The sequence below is a fragment of the Myotis yumanensis genome, unplaced genomic scaffold (assembly GCF_028538775.1).
Source record: "Myotis yumanensis isolate MYYU_CA2020_CCGP unplaced genomic scaffold, mMyoYum1.0.hap1 SCAF_24, whole genome shotgun sequence".
NCBI classification, from domain to species: Eukaryota; Metazoa; Chordata; class Mammalia; order Chiroptera; family Vespertilionidae; genus Myotis; species Myotis yumanensis.
Genome location: NW_027223775.1, coordinates 6,520,944 through 6,540,914, shown reverse-complemented (window position 1 = coordinate 6,540,914; position 19,971 = coordinate 6,520,944). Strand labels below are relative to the sequence as shown.

General features: G+C 43.6%; 1 protein-coding gene and 1 pseudogene across 6 annotated transcripts in view; one reads left to right on the top strand and one right to left on the bottom strand.

Annotated features, from left to right (window-relative positions):
• Positions 1 to 19,971, top strand: part of LOC139000587 (lysine-specific demethylase 6A-like) — a 266,067-nt gene that overhangs the window by 126,324 nt on the left and 119,772 nt on the right. The gene's annotated exons all lie outside the window — the stretch shown is intronic.
• Positions 3,398 to 8,430, bottom strand: LOC139000644 (DNA polymerase lambda-like; annotated as a pseudogene).

Below are 19,971 nucleotides of genomic sequence, written 5' to 3'. Positions count from 1 at the left end.
AGCCGGTGATTGTGACCGAAGGTGCCGCCTTGCCTGCGGCCCTGTGATCTGCCATCGCGATCGCAGAGCCCAGCCGCAGGCAAGGCGGCACCCGGGCACCCCAGCACCTGACATGCAAAAGTCGGGGATGAAATGACTTTTCCCAACCACATCTGCAAATATCCTGGGGAAGGCATCACTGAATAGTTCACAACAACTCTCTTACTTGGCAAGGAAGAAAAAAGTTGGCAACAGAAACAATCCTTACATCAAAATTAAGGTCCCTCTGAGTAAAAAAGAATATTTCCAATGTAAAGGAGGAAGCAGATAAAAATAATAGGTTCTCATGACTTCCACTGAAGTTTGAGCATATGGCAATGTCAAAACGAACATATAAATTAAAACAGACAGTGGACATTCAGATGACCTGAATCAGCTGTCACTGTTTGTCCCAATAGTAGCAATGCTTATGTGATAATATAGTTTAACAAACATACAAAACAAGTCACATGATAAGAGAGGTTCAGCTTCTAAAGTAAATTCAATACATTCTTTAAAAATTCTCATGTCCTCCCCTCTGACTATAATTCTTAATTTTCCAGTCAGAAAATTACCCCAGGTGATCCAATAACATGTAGAACTCCAGTAACCTAACTTATTTAAAAAAAACAAACATCCCAACCATTTTTAAAATATTTAAATTGATATTTTTAGGGTTAAAATGATAGAAGATATTTAGATCCAAATATATTTTTTGAATAGAAAATATTTCCGTTTTTGATTTAAAAAAAATAAACATAAAAAAATATATGTGACACATTTTCCCAAGGAACTCTGAATTAGTACCTTTCCTCCTAACTTTCAAATTAAGAGAATCTATGGAGTTCCCTATACTGCACAAGTTTTAATGAAAGAAAATAAGACTTCTAAGAGCATCAAATACATGTTTTCTTATTTGCAAACATATATATTCTTCTCTCTCTCTCTCTCTCTCTCTCTCTCTCTCTCTCGTATATTCTTACTGATTCAGAGAGGAAGGGAGAGGGAGAGAGATAGAAGCATCAATGATGAGAGAGAATCATTGATCGGCTGCCTCCTACACGCCCTGTACTGGAGATCAAGCCCACAAGTAGTTTCAAAAAAACTAGCTTTTAAGTGACAAGAAAATAGTTATAGAAGAAAGTTTAAATTTAAAAAGAAATTGTTTTAATTAATTCAAGAGTGGGAACATCCTCCATGAAAATGTGTATCTTGACTGTGGATGGCTGGGTGGCCTTATCACACTTTAGGAATTAAAATGCTTTTTACAATGAAAAGAAAGAGAATTTCATCTCATTTCTCTCCCAGGGTAGATGTCTGTCAATAGAAGGTGGACATCAATAAAAGGAGGGCCTTGCACAATCAATCCAGGAAGTCAGCAATCTATGAATAATCCAGAACCCAGTATTTATCTCCTCTGCCACACACCCTCCCTCCCAGCCAATGAGCAAGATAATTACTCTCAAGTCAAGCTAAGTGCCCCCCAGTCAGAGTGGCCCAATGCTGACATACAAAGCATACAAATAATTCTCACTCTGGCATAAAAGTGACAACTTTCTTGGAAGAAAAGCAGATACTGTAAATTTCTCAAAGTCTTCCAGAAACATTTTTTAAAGTAATTTTTAAAGTAATTTTCTTTAGAAAAAATGCATACATGGCAAACCATCTGTAATAAAAGGCCCATTCTATATAATTTTACCTGGTCCTACTCATGTCTGCAATCATAACCATATTTACAGACAAATATATCTATACTAATAAAAGAGTAATATGCTAATTAGACTGGGAGACCTTCCAGGAGACCTTCCACATGTTCTTCTGGACAAAGCCATGGTGGTGGGACTGAGGTAGAGGTGGTTAGAGGCCAAGAGGGGAGGGCAGTTGTGGGTGATCAGGCTGGTGAGGGGTGGGGCTGTTGGGAGTGAACAGACCAGCAGGGGGGTCAGTTGGGGGCAAGCAGGCCATCAGTGGGGGTCAGTTGGAGGTGATCAGGACAGTGGGGGGGGGGCAGTTTGGAGTGAGCAGGCCAGCAGGGGGGCAGGTGGGGATGAGCAGGCCAGTGGGGAGGGAAGATAGGGGCCAGCAGGCCAGCAGGGGGGCAGTTTGGGGTGATCAGGCTGGTGGGAGGGCATTTGGGGCCAAGCAAACCATCAGCGGGCCGGCGGGGGGGGGGGGCAGTTGGGGGTGAGCAGGCCGGCAGTCAGAGTGGTTAAAGGCAATGAGGCAGGCAGGCAGGCAGGTGAGCGGTTAGGAGCCAGCAGTCCTGGATTGTGAGAAGGATGTCCGACTGCTGGTTTAGGCCCGATCCCTGTAAACTGGCAGTAGGACATCCTTCGAGGGGTCCAAAATTGGAGAGGGTGCAGGCCAGGCTGAGGAACACACTCTCCCCCGTGCATGAATTTCATGCACCAGGTCACTAGTATATATACATTTTTTTCACTATTAAAAAATATGTATTTTTATTGATTTCACAGAGAAAGGGAGAGGGAGGGTGTCAGAAACATCAACGATGAGAGAGAATCATTGATGGGCTGCCCCTGCATGCCCCACACTAGGCATCAAGCCCACAACCCAGGCATGTGCTCTGACAATGAATCGAACCATGACCACCAGGTTCATAGGATCACACTCAACCAATGAGCCAGGCTAACTGGGCTAATCTTTGCCACTTTTGTCCATGTTCCCAGATAGCCTTTTCTATGGGAGGGCCCACAGAAGATGTTGATGGGTAGACAGGCACCCCGAAACGCCTAACTCCATAAATTCTCCCTTTTAATGTCCACCAGTGTCCTGAGTTCAGGAGCTGACTCAGGCTTGGCTTATATGAAGAGCAGTTAACTTGCATTTCTGGGCTCCCATTTAGCTCCCCTCTCCATGCCCCCCTGGGTGGGAGAAGGCAGGGCAGGGACTGCAGCAGCTCAGAGACCCCAGGCAGGTTGAATGTCAAATGCACTCTGCTGGGCCCTTGGGTCTTCCTCACAGAGCCTGAGGCACCTCTCAACACCTCCAGCTGCATAGGAAATGAGGTGGGTAGAGGGTGTACATGAAGTGGTTCATTCTCCTCTAAAGGGTCTTGGGTAATGCTGGGCCAGAACTGCTTGCCTCTTCCCCTGAAGCCCCATCCCATCTTCAGTAGCTAGACCCTCCTCAGGGTAGAGAAAGGGGATGGCTGGGCCTTCAGCACAAGAAGCTGGCTTCAAACCAGCCACCTGTTCTGCTTAAAATGGGGCAATGGGCCACATGCAAATCTCTACCAAGGGTAACTGTGCAGTAGAAGGGAGAGCAGTCTGCTCTTGTTGAGAGAGCGCAGGGCAGACCCTGGGAGCTAGATTGGCCCTTTCCCTTAGGCCCAGGGAGCTGGTGATTAAAGTGGTGAGGTTTAGCCAGCTGAGGCTAGAGAGTACTGATAGCCAGGTGGGGCAGCTGGTCCAGTGGGTGCCCCTTCCACCTTGACCATGGGTCTCCAGTCCTGCACAGCTGGTTCTCAGTAGGGCAGGCCTAGGAGTCTGAAGACAACCTTCTCAATTGGGGTGGGAAGCACTCGGCCAGACCCTACCTTGAGACCTTGGGTGTCCTGCACCACAGCTGCGCTGAGGCCGTGTTCCGACAAGCTCATGCCCTTGGTCTTGACCAGAGCCTGCTTGGAGCGGTTTTAGTGGGCAGAGCCAGTGAAGTAGAGCAGTGTGCACACAAACTCGCTTTAGAGCACAGTGATGATGTCCAGTCATTGGTACCGTTGCCCTGGTCCTGGGAGTTTGCACACAATTAGGTACTTCTGCTGCTGACCATTCTCCTCCTGGCTCACCAAGTCATCAGTCAGGAGCCTTTACTGCTGAAGGCTGTCAAGCAGGTGACTGAAGATGCCCTGGTGAGATTAGCCATCTGGGTGACTGAGCAGCACGTGCAGATCACCACAGGTTGCTTTCCCCTGTTGGTAGGAACTGCATGGCACACGCAATAGCCCAGGCTTGAAATTCTGAGCTGATTCCTGGACTCTCTGCTCAAACTAGGCAGCCCCCTCCCTGGGCATGAGTTCCAGAAAGTCATCGAATTGCTTCAGGTCAATGGCCTGCTGAGTATTCATGGAGGCCTGGTTGCAGATGTCTTCTAAGCTCCCGAAACACATCTGGATGGTACCACATCTGGGTAGTCTTGGTTCCAGCTCCCCAAATATTAGAGAAGAGTTCTAAGACAGGCACACTATTGCTGATGTGGTCCCGCTTCTGCAGATGTCCAATTTTTAGGATCTCTACGATCTCCTTGGCCATCTGTTTCCCAATCCCAGGGATACTGCAAGCTTCCTATTAGGAGGTGATAGGCTTGTGGAAGCTCTTGAGGGCATTGATGACCTTGGCATAGCCAAGGGCCCTCCACTTGTCTCCCTGAACACTGTAGGCTTTGGCCAGCACTTCCAGTTTTTCTGTGATATGGGTTTTGTGGTTGGTCACCTTTTGATTTGAAGGCTGTGCTCAAACCCACTAATCCAGACCCTCAGGGGCTGGACTAGGCTCATCATCTCCCTCAGGAGGGATGGGGTAGTGGCCACTGATCAGGGCTTCCAAATTAGCTGCATTAACTTGGGTCTCTTCCTCATCACTGGTTTTATCACCAAAGCCAGGCTGGACTTGAGTGTTTGGAGTATCTTCTGTTCTCTGGTGCTTCTTCTGTCTAGTGGGAATAGAGGGAGGAAAGAGGGCTGTCCTGAGCAGATCCTTACAAGCTCCAGTAGAAGAGTCTTGGTCTGTCTTACTGAGCTGTGGTTGGTCCAGGTACCTGTTGGGGAGGAAAATGCTGAATCCTGCTGTGTCCACCAGCCTTCTCTCCTGTAGGCACATGCTCAGCCAGGTTGACTTTACCCCTGAGCACTTGGGGATAGCTGGGACAGTCTAAGGAGGCAAAGGGCTAGCTCATAGTCTATGCCATTGGCCACCACAATGTGAGTGACCCCTGGGACCAGGGCAGAATATATCTGGCCGCCATGTTGGACAACCTGCTTCTCAAAGAGTTCTGCCTCGGCTCACCCAATGCCAGTGGGTACATGGGCCCATAGGGAACTCAGCTACTCGCTTGCTTCTTCTCTGTACTCCCTCTACCCACCTCATTTCCTATGCAGCTGGAGGTGTTGAGAGGTGCCTCAGGCTTCTTGGAAATCTTCGTGAGTGCTTTTGATGATGGATTGGCATGAATTTTCTTCTGCTTGGGAAATGGCTTTCAAGATGTCCCTGGGGTCCATTGAGGCATGGTTGGATCCTGGCCTTTCTGTTTGAGGGTTGATCAGGGCAGCTGTCATGTAGAAATCTAGAACTGGGGTTCCCCAACTTCTTTGACTATAGAGGTGGGATCTCTACTGACCCCAGTTCCCAGGGTCTCCCCAAACCCATTTGAACTTCAGTGGCTTAGCCTAGCTCTATACTCACCAGACTTTCAAAGTCAGAGTAATGGGGCGAAGAATGGAACTATGGGGGGAAATATGAAGGGGTACTAAATGGTATCATTTTTCAGAGGGATTGCTCTAAAGATTCAGTGCCATGCTGCATCCCAAAGGGGTTTCCCTAAATGGGATGCCAAGTTAGGAAATGGAACTATATCTTTAGGAAGGACTTGGTCTCCCAAGAATAATGGAGATTGAGTGAGATTCTGCACCAACTCCACATAATCTTTCTCTACCTCCATCACTGACCTGCAGAGGTAAACCTGGGAGTGTGGGTGTGAAAATGAGAAGTTAGGAAGGCAGGGGGAACACCCTGCACCTGCCTTGGTTTCAGCTCTCTTGGCATGGCAGTGCTTAGCCCCTCAGGTGCAGGAAGACCAGGTGTGCAATGTCTTCTAGGACTGGGCGAGTCTCAGCCTAATAGCTGGAGGTGAAGACTCCAGCAGGTGTGGGGCATCTGCCGTGGTCATAGCTGGAGCGTGCTCACAACTTTCCCAGCTGGAGGTCATAGGAGGGTTGACTTTATGGACCCTTCCCTGAGTCCAGACCCCCACCCCAATCCCTGGATTTGGTCTAGGGTAGGGTCCACTTCAGGCCCAGCAAGCCACCCAGGGGTTAAAGCAATATACAAATTTAATGAAATCTCCATCAAAATCACATTGGCATTTTTATTTTAAAGATTTTTTTATCTTTAATTTCTTTATTTGTTAAGGTATTACAAATGTGTCCTCATCTTCCCATTAACTCCTAACCACCCCTCCACCCCCAAACTCATGCTCTCATCCCCCTGTTGTCTGTGTCCATTGGTTTGGCTTATATGTATGCATACAAGTCCTTTGGTTGATCTCTCCCCCTTACCTCCTCTCCCCTACTTTCCCTCTGGGGATTGACAGTCTGATCGCTGTTTCTCTGTCTCTGTTTTTTAAATTAATTTTTAGAGAGCAGGGAAGGGAAAGAGAAAGACAAACATTGGTGAGAGGGAAACATTGATCAGCTGCCTCCTGCATGCCCCCTACCAGGGATTGAGCCCACAACCCTGGCGTTTGCCCTGACCAGGAATTGAACTGACAACTCTTTGGTGCATGGAATAACACCCAACCTATTGCGCCATACCTGCCAGGGTGACAAAAGCACTTTTTAGAGAAAAAAAATCAGATTTCTATGGAATCAAAAGAGCCAAAGCAATCCTGAGAAAAAAGAATGAGGTTGGAGCTATCTCACTTCCTGACTTTAAACTATACTGCAAAGCAACAGTAATCAAAATTGCATGGTATTATCAAAAAAATACACAGTCCAATGGAACAGGATTGAGAGCCCAGAAACAAATTTGCATTAAATATGTGGGCAAATAATTTTGACAAAAGACCTAAAAACATACAATGATAAAAGAAAGCCTCTTTAATAATTGTGCTGAGAAAATTGGAAAGGCATATGCAAAAGAGTGAAAATAGGTAGCTGTTTGTTTCCAGTTTGTTTATTCTTTTGATGTAGGAAAAATGATTTTAAGTACATTCAATCTATTATTATCATTGTGCACTTTAGAACCTTAACAGTATCTTAATTTCATAGCATGCTCCAAAGAAGGAAAAGTATTAATTTTACACTTGATTACTAAATTAAGTTATAGAATTGCTGCATTTGAATTTTTAAAAATTGGAGTATGTCTGTTACTAAATTTTTAAATTGATGCTATTATCATAGAATGGGGCATAAATTCTGAATTGAGTATTCTTCTCAGAAAGGAAAACCTGGGCAGTATACTTTCACATGATATTTATAAGAATTCTTAATCTCAGTGGAAAATGTTTTATTATTAATGCAAGAAAATTCTCCTGTTAGAAAATTTTTACTTATAAATTTTAATGGTCATTAAAAGAATCTAAAACAAGTAGTTTGCTATGGATTTAGAAGTAGGTCTTTTTATTTTCTAATTTTTAACTGATAAGTGAAAGTTTTTATAAACACTTGATTTTCTCATATCTTCATTCTTATATTTCTGTCACATGATAATTCTATTTTCTGAAATTTGTTAGGATTAGTTTTTAATTTTTAAAAACCGTTGCTGCCTATTGAGATATTTTCTGAAGCTTTTTGGATAAATATAGGATTTTAACTGTAATACATTCTTCTCACGAGTTACACTGATTTTTTTTAAACTTAAAAAAGAGGAAGTTACAGATATGGGACAAGAGACAATGTGTAGTATTCACCCAGTTCTTCAAGTGGTTACATTTTGCATAATTGTAATACAATATTAACACTGAGAAATTGACATTGGCCCAGCCTGTTTATTTGATTGTATACTTTAGACTAGTGGTAAAGGTGATCATAGAGTCATATTGTATTTGCTGGAGAGGCAACTTACTGCCTTAAGTTTTCCTTCTTCCTTTCTTTTTTGGTCTTTTAAGTAAAGAGAACAATCTTTTCTTGATGCTTTTTTTATTTGCACCTGTTGTTTTCAAGTAGTATCTTTTCCAGAATGCAATAAGGGATATATTAGGCAAAACAAAGCAAAGTGAACAACAAAACACCAAAAAACAAAAGGAGACAAAGAAACCCAGGGAACTCACTGCTTTATTTTTTTTAATTCAAAGAGCAGTAACTGGTTTTCTTTTTCTTTTTTTATTTTAAATTAAATCTTTATTGTTCGGATTATTACAATTATTCCTCTTCCCCCTCCCCTACCCCCCCCCCCCCCCAATAGCTCTCCTCCACCCAGTTCCCACCCCACCCTCTGCCCTTACCCCTCCCACTGTCCTCATCCTTAGGTGTACAATTTTTGTCCAGTCTCTTCCCGCACCCCCCACACTCCGTTTCCCCCAAGAATTGTCAGCCCACTCCCTTTCCATGCCCCTGGTTCTGTTATATTCACCAGTTTATTCTGTTCATCAGATTTTTTATTCACTTGATTTTTAGATTCACTTGTTGATAGATGTGTATTTGTTGTTCATAATTTGTATCTTTACCTTTTTCTTCTTCTTCCTCTTCTTAAAGGATACCTCTCAGCATTTCATATAATACTGGTTTGGTGGTGATGAACTCCTTTAGCTTTTCCTTATCTGTGAAGCTCTTTATCTGACCTTCAATTCTAAATGATAGCTTTGCTGGGTAAAGTTATCTTGGTTGTAGGTTCTTGCTGTTCATCACTTGGAATATTCCTTGCCACTACCTTCTGTCCTGCAAAGTATCTATTGAGAAATCAGCTGACAGTTGTACGGGTACTCCCTTGATGGTAACTGACTGTTTTTCTCTTGCTGCTTTTAAGATTCTCTCTTTGTCTTTTGCCCTTGGCATTTTAATTATGATGTATCTTGGTGTGGTCCTCTTTGGATTCCTTTTGTTTGGGGTTCTCTTCGCTTCCTGGACTTGGAAGTCTATTTCTTTCACCAGGTAGGAGAAGTTTTCTGTCATTATTTCTTCAAATAGGTTTTCAATATCTTGCTCCCTCTCTTCTTCTGGCAACCCTAGAATTTGGATGTTGGTACGCTTGAAGTTGTCCCAGAGGCTCCTTACACTATCTTCATATTTTTGGATTCTTTTTTCTTTTTTCTTTTCTGGTTTGGTATTTTTTGCTTCTTCATATTTCAAATCTTTGACTTGATTCTTAGGATCCCTTTGTCTGCTGTTGGATTTCTGTATGTTATTCTTTATTTCAGTCTGTGAATGCTTAATTTCCTTTTTTTTTTTTTTTTGCAGTTTTATTGGCTGATTTGGTTTTTTTTTTTAATTTTTATTTTTCGCTAAAAGTATTACAAAGGGTATTACATAAGTGTCCTTTTTTCCCCCCCCGCCCTTAACAAGTCCCTGCCCTCCCTTACCCCCCAGTGTCTTATGTCCATTAGTTATGGTTATATGGATGCATACAAGTCCTTCGGTTGATCTCTTACTCCCCTCCCTCCAGTCCCCCAACCCTCCCTGGTCTTCCCACTGCAGTCCGACAATCAGTTTGAGGCAGCTCTGCCTCTGTATCTATTATTGTTCAAAAGTTTGTAATGGTCTTAATTATCCATGAAAGAGTGAGATCATGTGGTATTTTTCCTTCATTGACTGGCTTTTTTCACCTAGCATAATGCTCTCCAGTTCCATCCATGCTGTTGCAAATGGTAAGAGTTCCTTCTTTTTAACAGCAGCATAGTATTCCATCGTGTAGGTGTACCACAGTTTTCTAATCCATTCCTCTATTGATGGGCACTTAGGCTCTTTCCAGATCTTAGCTATGGTGAATTGTGCTGCTATGAACATCGGGGTGCATATATCCTTTCTGATTGGTGTTTCTGGTTTCTTGGGATATATTCCTAGAAGTGGGATCACAGGGTCAAATGGGAGTTCCATTTCCAATTTTTCAAGGAACCTCCATACTGCCTTCCATAGTGGCTGCACCAGTCTGCATTCCCACCACTAGTGCACAAGTGTTCCTTTTTCTCCACAACCTCTCCACCACTTGTCGTTTGTTGATTTGTTGATGATGGCCATTCTGACAGGTGTGAGATGGTACCTCATTGTTGTTTTGATTTGCATCTCTCGGATGATTAGTGACTTTGAGCATGTTTTCATATGTCTCTTGGCTTTCTGAATGTCCTCTTGTGAAAGGTGTCTATTTAGATCCTTTGCCCATTTTTTGATTGGATTGTTTATCTTCTTTTTGTTAAGTTGTATGAGTTCCCTATAAATTTTGGAGATTAAGCCCTTATCAGATATGACGTTGGCAAATATGTTTTCCCACGAGGTGGGTTTTCTTGTTGTTTTGTTGATGGTTTCTTTTGCTGTGCAGAAGCTTTTTATTTTGATGTAGTCCCATTTGTTCATTTTCTCTTTAGTTTCAACTGCCCTAGGAGCTGTATCAGTGAAGAAATTGTTTGGGCATACGTCTGAGATTTTGTTGCCTTTGTATTCTTCTAGAATTTTTATGGTTTCCTGTCGTACATTTAAGTCCTTTATCCATTTTGAGTTTATTCTTGTGTATGGTGTAAGTTGGTGCTCTAGTTTCATTTTCTTGCATATGTCTGTCCAATTTTCCCAACACCATTTATTGAAGAGACTATCTTGGCTCCATTGTATGTTCATGCCTCCTTTGTCAAAAATTAATTGAGCATATTGGTTCGGGCTAATTTCTGGACTCTCTATTCTATTCCACTGATCTATATGTCTGTTCTTGTGCCAGTACCAGGCAGTTTTGAGAACAGTGGCTTTGTAATACAGCTTGATATCTGGCATTGAGATCCCACCTACTTTGTTCTTTCTCAGGATCGCTGCAGCTATTCGGGGTCTTTTTTTATTCCAGATGAATTTTTGGAGAGTTCGTTCTAGATCTTTGAAGAAGGCCATTGGTATTTTAATGGGAAGTGCATTGAATTTATAGATTGCTTTGGGTAGTATGGACATTTTAATGATGTTGATTCTACCAATCCAAGAACATGGTATGTTCTTCCATCTCTTTATGTCTTCCTCTATCTCTTTTTTCAATGTCCTGTAGTTTTCTGAGTAGAGGTCTTTAACCTCTTTAGTTAAGTTTATTCCTAGGTATCTTAATTTTTTTGGTGCGATGGTAAATGGGATTGTTTTTCTAATCTCTCTTTCTGAAAGTTCACTATTGGTGTAAAGCAGTGCCTCAGATTTCTTGGGGTTAATTTTGTATCCTGCTACATTGCCAAATTCATGTATTAAATCTAGTAGCTTTTTGATGGAGTCTCTAGGGTTTTGTATGTATAATATCATGTCATCTGCAAATAAGGACAGTTTTACTTCCTCTTTTCCAATTTGGATGCCTTTTCTTTCTTCTTCTTGCCTAATTGCAATGGCTAATACTTCCAGTTCTCTGTTGAACAGGAGTGGTGAGAGTGGGCATCCCTGTCTTGTTCCTGTTCTTAGGGGAAATGATGTTAGTTTTTGTCCATTGAGTATGATGTTGGCTGTGGGTTTGTCATATATGGCTTTTATTATGTTGAGGTATGATCCTTCTATTCCCACCTTGCTGAGAGTTTTTATCAAAAATGGGTGTTGGATTTTGTCGAATGCTTTTTCTGCATCAATTGATATGACCATGTGGTTTTTTTCTTTCAATTTGTTTACGTGATGTATCACGTTTATTGATTTACGGATGTTGTACCATCCTTGCATCCCTGGGATAAATCCTATTGGTCATGGTGTATGATCCTTCTTATGTACTGCTGGATCCGATTTGCTAAGATTTTGTTGAGGATTTTGGCATCTATGTTCATGAGGGATATTGGCCTGTAATTCTCTTTCATTGTGTTGTCTTTACCTGGTTTTGGAATTAGGGTGATGCTAGCTAGCTTCATAGAATGTGTTTGGAAGTGTTCCTTCCTCTTGAACTTTTTGTAGTAATTTGAGGAGGATAGGTTTGACTTCTTCCTTGAAAGTTTGGTAAAACTCCCCTGAGAAGCCGTCTGGTCCTGGGCTTTTGTTTGCTGGAAGCTTTTTGATAACTGCTTCAATTCCTTCCATAGTTATTGGCCTATTGAGATTTTTAGATTCTTCCTGATTGAGTTTTGGAATGTTGTATTTTTCTAGTAATTTTTCCATTTCCTCCAGGTTGTCTAGTTTGTTGGAGTAGAGTTGCCCGTAGTATTGTTTAACAATCATTTGTATTTCTGTGGGGTCTGTTGTTATTTCACCTCTATCATTTCTGATTTGGTTTATTTGGGACCTCTCTCTTTGCTTCTTGGTGAGCCTGGCTAGGGGTTTTTCAATCTTGTTTATCCTTTCAAAGAACCAGCTCTTGGTTTCATTGATTTTCTGTATTGTTTTTTTGGTCTCTATTTCATTGATTTCTGCTCTAATCTTTATTATCTCCTTCCTTCTGCTCACTCTGGAGTTGTCTTGTTGCTCTCTTTCTAATTCTTTGAGTTGTAGAGTTAGATGATTAACTACCATTTTTTCTTGTTTTTTGAGATAGGCCTGTAGAGCTATAAACTTCCCTCTCAGGACTGCTTTCATTGTGTCCCATAGGTTTTGGATTGTTGTGTTTTCATTGTCATTAGTGTCCAGGATGTTTTTAATTTCTTCTTTGATCTCATTGGTAACCCAATCAATATTTAATAACATGCTATTCAGCTTCCAAGTGTTTGAGTATTTTGGGTTGTTTTTATTGTAGTTTATTTCTAACATTATGCCATTGTGGTCTGAGAAGATGCTTTTTATGATTTCAATCTTCTTGAATTTGGGGAGACTTTGCTTGTGACCCAATATGTGGTCTATTTTTGAATATGTCCCTTGAGCAGCTGAGAGGAATGTATATTCCGCAGCTGTGGGGTGAAGTGTTCTGAAGATGTCAATTAAGTCCATCTGATCTAGTGAATCATTTAGGATTGCCGTTTCTTTGCAGAGTTTTTGTCTAGCGGATTTATCCAGTGATGTCAGTGGTGTATTAAAGTCCCCTACTATGATTGTATTGTTGTCGATCTCTCCCCTGATATCTTCCAGAAGTTTTCTTATGTATGTGGGTGCTCCTGCATTGGGTGGATATATGTTTACCAGGGTTATATCTTCTTGTTGTATTGATCCCTTTAGTATTATGAAGTGGCCTTCCTTATCCCTGGTTATGGCCTTCACTTTGAGATGTATTTTGTCCGATATAAGTATTGCTACCCCAGCTTTCTTTTCCTTTCCATTTGCGTGAAAGATATTTTTCCATCCCTTCACTTTCAGTCCGTGTGAGTCCCTTCTAATGAGGTGGGTCTCTTGTAGACAGCAGATATATGGGTCATGTTTTTTTATCCATTCAGCCACTCGATATCTTTTGGTTGGAGCATTTAGTCCATTTACATTTAAAGTTATTATTGAAAGGTACTTGTTTGTAGCCATTTCTTTTTTGTGTGTGTGGCCGTTATCTTTCTGAGCTTGATAATTCTTCTTTTTACACCAGTCCCTTTAGCATTTCTTGCATGGCTAGCTTGGTGGTGATAAACTCCCTTAGCCCTTTTTTGTCTGTGAAGCTTCTTATTTCCCCTTCAATTTTGAATGATAGCCTTGCTGGATAGAGTATTCTTGGATTCAGTCCTTTGCTTTGCATCACTTTGTAGATTTCCGTCCATTCTGTTCTGGCCTGATGTGTTTCTGTTGAGAAATCGTTTGATAATCTAATGGGAGATCCCTTGTATGTTACTTTCCGTCTCTCTCTTGCAGCCTGTAAGATTCTCTCTTTATCCTGAACATTTGCCATGGTAATTATGATGTGTCTTGGTGTGGGTCTTTTCGGGTTCACCTTGTTTGGGACTCTCTGTGCTTGTGTGACTTTTTTCTTCCCCACCTCAGGGAAGTTTTCTGATATTATTTCTTCGAATAGGTTTTCTAATCCATGTTCATCTTTCTGTTGTTCTGGCACCCCTATTATTCGTATGTTGTTTTGTTTCATATTGTCCCAAAGCTCCCTTAGGCTCTCCTCCTGCCTTTTAATTTTTTTCTCCATTTGCAGTATAGTTTGAATGTGTTTTGCTTCCTTGTCTTCTAACTCACTAATTCGGTCCTCCGCTTCTCCCAGTCTACTGTTGATACTTTCAATGGTGTTTTTTATTGCAGCTATGTTGCTCTTCATTTCTTCTTGGGACTTACTTAAGTTGTTGATTTTTTCATCTCTTTCTTCTAGCTTCTTGCATAAGTAGTTGATTTTTTCATCTGTTTCTTCTTGCTTCTTGAACATCCAGTGCATGTACTCTAGGAACCTTATTCTGAATTCTTTTTCCGTCATGTTGCATATCTCTGCCTCACTTAGCTGCTTTTCTGGCGAGTCCTCCTTTTCTTTCCTTTGGGGGTTTCTTTGTCTACCCATGTTTGATCTCACTGACATGACTAGTTGTTGAGTCGTTCAGTGGCTGGACCCTGGGTGGCAGTGGCTGCTCCCTGGGTGGCAGTGGCTCCTCGGGCTGTGGTTGCTCCTTGGGCGGTTGTAGTAGCAGCGGCTCCTCTGTTGATAGCAGAGCCTCTGGTGGGTGCTGTTCACAGCTGTGGTGGCTCTTCTGGCTGGTGGAGGGAGGCTTCATACACAGCAACTGTTCCCCAGGCAGAGTGTGTGGTGATTAGGAGGCCGCTGTTGCTTGAATCTGCTGCGTTGATTTAAAGGCACAAAATACAACACAACAAGGCACAACGTACCAGGCACTGAACACTATTGCATTTACGATATTACTAACCCCAAATAAAGGTGGCCACCGGAGCTAAGAGAGTTAGGAGATAAGGGGGAAAGAAGAGAAAAATATAGAAGAGAAAAAAGAAAGAAAGAAAAAAAGGAGTGCAAAAATGAAATTGGAAAAAGGGAGGGGAAAAAAGAGGAGAAAAAAAAAAGAAAAAAGAAAAAAAAAAGTAAGAGAGAAAAGAGAATGAAGTATAAAAGGGGAAGAGACTACTTATATGAGGAGAAAACTCCTATAGATCCGCCACTAATACCAACAAATTACAGCAACAGATTCCTGGAGATGAATACAAACTACAAACAACCAATAATATCAAGCGACGCAAGGGAAAACAGAAGCACAGAAATAACGGGGGGGCGGGGGGGTATAGGGGCAGGAAAATAAAAAGAATAAGCAGTCTAACCTCACAAACAATTGTAAAAAAAAAAAACCCCAATAAACTCGTCAATCAAGCAAACAACAATAAAACAATAGCGAGAGAAAAGAAGAAGAAGAAAAAATAAAAATAAAAATAAAAAATAAAAAATAAAAAATTGGATAGTGAAGGAAGATAAAGGAAAGGTGTATAAGGATTTAGAGCAGGGGATTGGACGTAGGATATATAAGTAGGGTGAAATTTTGACAGGGGGTAAAAAGAATAGGGAAAATCAAAAGCTGGAGTAGGGTAAGAGGAACAGGACAGCAAAAGGGAAAAAGTGGGGAAGATTGTTTAGCACAGAGGCAAATTGAGGTAGAGAAAAATGTTGCTAAAGGAACGATGAAAATAGAATGGAGAACATTAGTCCCAAAATAAAATAAAGACAAAATAAAATGACACTTAAAAAATGGTAGCGGTAATAATACTAGTTAAAAATAAAAATGTAGTAGCTGAAAGGGCAAAATCAGGTGATGGAGAAAAAGAAAAAAGAAAAAAAAGAAAAAAGATGTTTTCTTAGTTAAAAGGAGAAAAAGTAATTTAAAAAAATAAAAATAAAAATGTGCAGTAATGCAGGTGCTTCAGATCTTCTACTCTTCTTATTGGCACGCCCAGAATTCAGGAGAATGTTGAATTTCCCTCTGATACACTGTTCCTCCGTGTTGTAAGCCACAGTCCTGATTTTAAGGCCGGCCGTAAAATCCCCTTATTGCCTTATCTGTATTTACAGAAGAGTCAGTTCGTGGCTCTGCCTCTGGGTGGCGGTGTGTCTGGATTGACCTCCGAGGCTATAAGTTCTCTCTGGCCAGGAGCTCTCTATTGTACCTGAACCAGCTCCGCCCAGAGCTGGTTCCCCAGGCGCCACTCCCAGCTCTGTTTCCCAGGCTCCCCGAAAACAATCTTCCCCTACAAGCTCTGCTAGTGACCCCAACTGGGCAATCACATGTACTGGGGTCAACAATCAAACTCACAGAAGTAAGAGGAAGTGTGTAAACAAGAGCCTGGGAAGCCCCTCCAAAACTGCGCGGAGTCTCTGCGCGCGCTCAAGCCCCTGGCACCAAGTAGCCGGCTATCAGGGAAACTCTGAGCTAGCCCTTTTGCATCCAGTCCAACTATGGGCTTATTTATAGTGTTACCTTCTGGCAGCAGCCCTGCGGGAGCCCGCCCCACTTGCGGGTCACGCTGGCCTCTATGGGCGCGGATTTTGGGGGGCGCAGATTTCCCCCCGCGCCCTCGCGCGCGTTCCTCGTTCCAACCTGAATTGCAAACCGCACCTTTGGGGTAAGTCTAACCTTTCCATGGAGGGATGCAGGTCTCCTCTGGGCTCTTGCAATCGTGCTGCTTTAGAGTCGTTGCCTCCGGGTTAGTAGCCGATCTCTGGATGCGGATAACAGCTACACAAGATGGCGCGGTCTCGCCACTGCGCTGGCGCTCAGGGGGAGGTTTCAGCCTCAATCTCTAACCATCCCCATTTTTTAGGAGTTCTCTGTCTTTCCTGGCTGCAAACTGTCTCTAAGCTGAGCCTCCTTAGCTTGATTGGGCTGATTGTTACCCGTTTCAGCTGCTCGCCCTTATCTGCTCCGGGACAAAGCACCAACACGTCCGTCTAAGCCTCCGCCATTTTTTTCCCAATCTGAATGCTTAATTTCTAGTTGGTCTTTTTTCATATCCTCCAGTGTCTCACTAAATTTATCGGTGGTTTCTAGAAAATTCTTGGAAAACCTTTTAACCGTGGTTTTGAACTCTATATCCAGTAGTTTGCTTTACTCCATTTCTGTCATTTGTGACCTGTTTCTTTGTCTTCGTATTTTTTATGCTTCCCTGTGTTGGTAGAGTGGCTTTGTGTGCTAGGTGTCCTATAGGGCCCAGTGGCTCAGCACCCCCCAAATACCTGAGGTGGACACTCTTGTGCACCACTTTGTAGGCTTTGTGCACAGTCTTGTTGTATGTAAGCCTTGATTGTTGTTGGTAACAGTGGGAGGAATTGACCTCCAGGCCAATTGGCGGTGAGAATCAGCTATGTCTACGGTGGGAGAACTTCTGTGCTGAAGACACCCTTCTGGAACAGGACTTGCTTCAGTGGGGCTTTGGTGCTCACTGAGTCTTTCCCTTGAGTGTGTCCCTTATGGATCTGAGGAGTTGTAATCTGGATGGTCCCACTCTGACCACTGGGTACACTGGCTCTTGGATCTAAGGAGGTGCTAATTTAGCCTCTGCCTGAGGCTACCCAGCAGGAGCTACGAAGAAATCTGCAGATTCTCCTTCCTTGTTTGGGGTTTGGAGGTGCCCAGATGAGGCCCAGCTGTGAAGCAGTGCAAGCTGCTGTGGGGCCTTGGTTCTTCTCTTGGAAGTTCTGGGTCTGTCTGGCCTAGCTGCAGTTTGTTAGGTAATTTTCAAAGGTCCAGGGCATTCATATGCAAAAGCCTCTGAGCACAGCTTGGGTGGGGTGGGGTCTCAGGGAGTCAACAGGGAGGAGCAAACAGCTATGGCTGATCCTCAGCCCTTCCCTAAGAGGCCCCGTGTCTCAGTGTCCCATGGTAATTGCTGCAAGCACCTCTGAGAGAAAGCCGCCCTTGAGTTCTGAGTTCCGCCCGCTGCCAGACAGTCCAGTTTCTCCCCATAAGAGTCTGGGTCCCCAGAGACTTCCCAGAACTGGAGTTCAGAGCAGTCGGGGGCTTGTGACTCCCTCCCAATTGAAAAAAGACAACCATGTCCTCAGTTGTCAGCCCTTGCCTCATGCATATGCCTCCGTACCTCTGCACTTCACTTCCGCACCTCCTCTTAGTCTCAGTGTACTTTTCTCTTTCCTTCTAGTTGTAGAATTCCCACTCAGCCAGCCTTCCTGTGGTTCTGGATGATGTCTGTTTTGTTTTTTAGTTGTATTTTTGAAGTGGTTGTGCGAGGCAGCAATTTCAGGTGTTTACCTATGCCGCCATCTTGGTTTCTCTGGTTTCCTTTTTCTTTGTTTTTGGGAGTCTTGTTTTATATGTGTCATGTTGAGTGACAGTGGGCTTTAATCGGGAGATATAAAGAAAAGTGTGTTTCCTGCATTTTGTTTGGATTTTGAAGTTAATATTGATCTTTCAAATTGTAATCAGCCTTGTGGTCCTGAAGTAAACAAAACTTGATCTAGATATATTATTATTATTATTATTATTTTAAATATATTTTATTGATTTTTTACAGAGAGGAAGGGAGAGAGATAGAGAGTTAGAAACATCGATGAGGGAGAGAAACATCGATCAGCTGCCTACTGCACATCTTCTACTGGGGATGTGCCCACAACCCAGGTACATGTCCTTGACTGGAATCGAACCTGGGACCTTTCAGTCTGTAGGCCGACGCTTTATCCACTGAGCCAAACCAGTTTCGGCGATATATTATTGTTTATATTATTTGACCTTCTTATTGGAAATTCAACCAAATCCAGATTGGAAGTATTCCAAAAAGAGTTACATTGTTCTTGATATGTACTATATAGTTTTACGTGTATGGAACATGTGCATACTATTCTTGCCATTATAGCCTAAGCAATACAATGTAACTGCTCTTTAGCATGTATATTGTGATTATGTATTACTAGAGGCCCAGTGCACGAATTCATGCACCAGTGGGGTCCCTTTGCCTGGCCTGTGGTATCGGGCCGAAACCAGATCTCCAACATCCTCCAACGGGTCCCAGATTGCGAGAGGGTGCAGGCCAGGCCAAGGGACCCCACTGATGCATGATTGGGGCTGGGAGGGATCGCTCGGCACCATCAGTGGGTGCGAGCAGCCACTGCCAGCTCCAATTGCCCCTCAGGACTTCTCCACATCCCCCTGCTCCTGAGGGGCGATTGAGGCCAGCAGCCACCGCTTGCATCCACTTCTGGCACCAGTCCTGATTGCTTGGTGCTGTCAATGGGTGTGAGCTGTGGCCAAAAGCTCTGATTGCCCCTGAGGGTACACCTGTTGGTGGTGCCGGCCCCAGCTGCTCCACATGCACCCCAATCAATCCACGCTGTCAGTGGGTGTGAGCAGGGCCGGCACCATCAGGGTTTGGGAGCATGGTGGCGGGAGTTGGGCTGCGGGCAGATAGGGGACCAGAGGCTGTGGAGGGAGGGGCCAGGTAGGGGCGTGGAGGATGGGTGGAGACATGCCCCTGTGACCACCACAGCTTCGTGGCTCACACTGCCTTCCAAGGTGCACAGATTCATGCACTGGGCCACTAGTAATTACATAATTTTCTGGTTATGTTGTGTTATTATTGAATAATTTTACATTGCACCCAGTCTTTGTAAATTACCTAATCCTTGTTTTTATTAGAAAGAATGTATATTTTGTTTTTCTTGGACAAATCATGGTAATATGTAGAGTTGGTAATATGTTGAGGTGTCCACTATATGCTTTTAAACTTATTTTAAAACTAGATGCCCGGTGCACAAAAATTTGTGCACTTGGGGGGGGGTCCCCAAGCCCGGCCTGTGCCCTCTTACAGTCTGGGACCCCTTGGGAGATAACGACCTGCTGGCTTAGGCCTGCTCCCGGGTGGCAGATGGCAGGCCCAGTCCCTAAGTGCAGCCCCTGGTCAAGCTCAGAGCAGGGCCGATTGGGGAGTTGGGGTGCTGCCCCGTCATGCACAGAGCAGGGCGGATCGGGAGGTTGCAATGCCACCCTCAGTCACACTCAGGGTAGACTGATTAAGGCGTTGGGGCACCGCCCCCTGTTACACTCAAGGCAGGGTTGATGGGGAGGTTGCGATGCCACCCCCGTCACGCACAGAGCAGGGCCGATCAGGGGTTGGGGCGCTGCACTAACAGAGCAGGGTCCATCAGGGGGGTTGGGGCACTGCCCCCTGTCACTCACAGAGCAGGGCCCATCAGAGGGTTGAGGAGCTCCCCCCTGTCACACACAGAGCAGGGCGGATCAGGGGGTTGGGGTGCTGCACCCTGTCACACTCAGGGCAGGGCCAATGGGGAG